The sequence below is a fragment of the Salvelinus sp. IW2-2015 genome, unplaced genomic scaffold, assembly GCF_002910315.2.
Source record: "Salvelinus sp. IW2-2015 unplaced genomic scaffold, ASM291031v2 Un_scaffold5786, whole genome shotgun sequence".
Classification (NCBI taxonomy): domain Eukaryota; kingdom Metazoa; phylum Chordata; class Actinopteri; order Salmoniformes; family Salmonidae; genus Salvelinus; species Salvelinus sp. IW2-2015.
In genome coordinates this window covers 36470-40520 of record NW_019947051.1, presented here as the reverse complement: position 1 = coordinate 40520, position 4051 = coordinate 36470, and the positions used below count along the sequence as shown (strand labels likewise).

The 4051-nt window shown below is 43.7% G+C and overlaps 1 protein-coding gene and 1 long non-coding RNA gene across 2 annotated transcripts in view; one reads left to right on the top strand and one right to left on the bottom strand.

Annotated features, from left to right (window-relative positions):
- Positions 1–551: 551 nt before the first annotated feature.
- Positions 552–762, bottom strand: LOC139026778 (uncharacterized). The gene is made up of 3 exons (XR_011478720.1): positions 742–762; positions 632–654; positions 552–589 (listed from the first exon to the last, which is right to left on the bottom strand). It is a non-coding gene; the product is annotated as an uncharacterized lncRNA (long non-coding RNA).
- A 1407-nt stretch (positions 763–2169) lies between these two features.
- Positions 2170–4051, top strand: part of LOC112078516 (dynein light chain 2, cytoplasmic-like) — a 9561-nt gene continuing 7679 nt past the window's right edge. The window contains exon 1 of the mRNA XM_024144729.2: positions 2170–2511. The gene's annotated coding sequence lies outside the window, so the exon portion shown is untranslated. The remainder of the gene's footprint in view (positions 2512–4051) is intronic.

Genomic DNA, 4051 nt, shown 5'->3' with positions numbered 1-4051 from the left:
ATAGACCTCATTACCATTCCACCCAGTAACCACCATGTTGTATTATAGGAGTACCATAGCTAGAAAACCTGATGTATTGGCCTTCATCCACCGTAACCCTCCATGTTGTGAAATATAAGACCTCGTGTAACCATCCTCGTCCTACGTAAGCCTTCCATGTTGTGTACTTAGTAGACCTCTGTAACCAGTCCACCCAGTAACCTCGCATGTTGTATATATAGACCGTCATGTGACCGATCCCCTGCAGTCACCATCCATGTTATGTACTAGAACATCTCTGTAACATCCAGCCCAGTAACCACCAATGTTGTATTAATTGACCCTGTACCATCCACCCAGAATGTATATAGCGCATCCAAGTATCTGGTTGTATTCATAGACCAATGTACCATCCACCCAGTTAACCTCCATGTTGGTAGTTAGAGTAGACTCTGCTACCATCACTCCATACCCAGTTGAAGCCTGGTAAATCCACGTACTCCATGTTGTATTTATCAGACCTTTGTACCATCCGTCCCAGTACCTCCATGTTGTATTATAGTACACTCTGATACCATCCACCCAGTAACCTCCATGTTGTATTATAGACCTTTACCATCGCTCCAGAAACCTCCATTGTTGTATTATAGACCTCGTAACCATTCACCCAGTAACCTACCATGTTGTATATAAAAAACCTGTAACCATTCCACCCAGTAACCTCGCATGTTGTCATTATAGACTCGTACCATCACCAGTAACCACCATGTTGTATTATAGACCGTGTACATGCAGCACCCAGTAACCACCATTTATTATAGTCATGTAATAGCGCAGACCTCCATGTTAGTGAAGACCTGACCTCTCACCAATCACATGTTAATACCTCTTACCATCCAGCGTACTGTTAATTAGTAGACCTCATGTACCATCCAACCCAGTAACCACGCATGTGATAATCTATAAATCTGTAACCATTCCACCCAGTAACCACATGTTGTATTAAGACCCTCTGTACATCCGACCCAAGTAACCACCATGTTGTATTCAAGCAATTTCACTGTTAAGGGTCTTACTACAACCTGTTGTAGTTCAGCATTTCACTGTGAGGTCTACTACAACCTGTTTGTACTCAGCATATTTTCACTGTAAGGTCTACTACACCTGTTAATTCGTATTGCATACAGTCCATACTTTCACGGTGTAAGGTCTACTTACACCTTGTGTAGTCAGCATTTTCACACTGTAGAGGTCTACTACACACCTGTTTTTCAGCCATTCGACTGTGAGGTTACTACAGCCTGTGTATCTCCAGCAAGTTATTTAAGAGCATAACTTGTAATGCCACAGTAATGGGCTACCTACAACCTGTTGGTATTCAGCATTCTCACCTGTAAGGTTTACTTACTAACTGTTGTGATATTCAGCATTTTCACTGTGAGGGTCTACGTACGTACCTACGGTATTCAGCGTTCACGAGATCTAGTACGACACTTATGCAGCGATTTCACTGTAAACGGGTTCTACTTAACACCGTTGTATTCAGCGAATTTTCACTAAGGTCTACGTTATCACCTGTGTTCACATCATAAGTTACTCACTGTATTATTCCAGTCATGTACTGAGGTTCACTACACCTGTTGTATTCCAGCATTTCACTAAGGTTACTAAAACAACCGTGTTGTTATTGCAAGCAATTTCACTGTGAGTCTGACTACACCTGTTGTCTTGCAAGCAGTGTTCACTGTGAGTCTATTACACAAACATGACCCTGTGTATATCAGCATTTTAACTGGTAAGGTCTACGTACAACCTGTTGTATTCAGCAATTTCGACACTGTAAGGTCTACTAAACACACCTGTTGTATCGGAGCATGTACAAATTAAATTTGATTTGTTTGTCTGCCTCCCGCCAGCCTGTTTGTCCCTCTGTCTGTCCGTCCCTCTGCTGTCCCGCTGTCTGTCTGCCTGTCCCCGCTGTCTGTCTGCCTGTCCTCGCTGTCTGTCTGTCTGTCCCCCTGTCTGTGTGTCTGTCCCCGTCTGACAAGGTCTGCCTGTCCGTCTGTCTGTCTGCCTGTCCGCTGTCCTGTCTGCCTGTCCCGCTGTCTGTCTGTCTGTCCTCTGTCTGTCCGCCTGTCTGACAAGGTCTGTCTGTCTGTCTGTCTGTCCGTTGTCCGTCTGTCTGTGTTTCTTACTGTGTACTTTCCACCACCTTTTTCCCAGCTGATCATAATTGTACCAGTTCGGGATAAATCACGTTAATTCCCGTCTCTCACCGGGGCCACGGTGCACTCTGGGTGAAAACAAGATGCAGGCAGGAGCGCGCTCGTGGAAAACGCACGCAACACGCGGGGAGAGTACGCGGAACAGCCAATCAGATCGTCAATGCAGTGCAGCCGGCGTGGTATGTAAGTAACCGGTAAACACAGAACCGCCGCACGGAACACGCACAACGGCGGTTGAGAAAGACACGTCCAGACAGAACTACGTTGTTCAACGCGTTTACTGAGCACAAGCAACAGCAGCAAGAGGGTGAGCGACGTTATATTTCTGTTTCTTCTGTTCTGCATGGAGTTGTGTTGAAACGGTCTGGTATATGGCATCCGCTGTGTTCCGTGAAGTTCAACAACATGCTACCGGATGTCCAGTCTGTGCATGAACAGGGCAGTTCAACAACATGCTACCTAGGTAGCACAAACATCTGGCCTGATTCCGTACCGCCAGATCTACAACTGCTGTCCCTGGTCTGGCAGCCAGATCCGGCCGAGTCCGAGATGAATGACAGAACAGACAAGGCCCGAGTCATTTGGGCCAGATCTGGCAGCATGGACTGAGACCAAGCTGACATTTTATCGCCAGAATCAGCCAAAAAATGGCCCAAATCGACTCAATTATACCCCCCCAAAAGTTGTTTTATTAAACGTTAGTAGTAATGTTGCAGTTATCAYCTGAACTATGAATAGCAAACATAAAGACATGACATTTTCTCATTTTAATACTTAATTTTTATAAATGGAGGAAGTTGACTGTATTATCCCTCAACGGGACGGTGTATGTACAGTGCATAGATGGATCCGAATAAATGCCACTAGGAAACAGCTTGTGCAGAATGCAACTACTTTGATGTTATTAAATCTGCAGAGTTGGCGTGACTCTATTAGTCTTAGTTGACTAGCTAGCAAGGGATAATAACTGCCTGCATGCAATCAAACAAATATCTACCAGTCTGCTTCTCTAACAACCTAACTGATAGAACTAACAACCAGTCTGCTTCTCTAGCAACCTAACCAATAGAACTAACAACCAGTCTGCTTCTCTAGCAACCTACCCGATAACAAACCAGTCTGCTTCTCTAGCAACCTACCTGATAAAAACAACAGTCTGCTTCTCTAGCAACCTACGATAGACAACCAGTCTGCTTCTCTACAACCTAACAATAGAACTAACAACCAGTCTGCTTCTCTAGCAACCTAACTTGATAGAACTAACAACCAGTCTGCTTCTCTAGCAAACCTAACGATAGAACTAACAAACAAGGTTTGATGGAAGGATATTAGTATGACTTTACTTATGTAAATCCATGTCGGAAAACAATGTACAACTTTTAAATGTGTGCTTGGTTTATGCGAACCATGGCAAAGCGGGACTAAACGCCTTGCAATCGAATCCTGATACCAAGTGGTTCATATTAACCAGGGTAAGGATGGGCATCAAGCGTTAGTCCGTTAGCAGTGTAACACGCTTAGCCATTAACTCTACCTTATTACTTTAACTTATTCCCATGCTTGTGTTACAGCCTGAATTCGAAGTGGATTAAAATAGTCATTTCTCTCCATTCTACACACAATATCCCACAATGACAAAAATTAGAAAACATGTTTTAGACATTTTTGCTAAGTTATAGAACATGAAATACAGAAAGTATGTAATTTACGTAACGTCCACACTTGAGCTCAGTAACATCCAAGTTATTTGCATCATTATTGAGGTGTGCACTACACCTTGGTGTCCACCTGTAGCCAATTAAATTGATTGGGACATGATTTGGAAAGAACACCTGTGTTTATCTCTC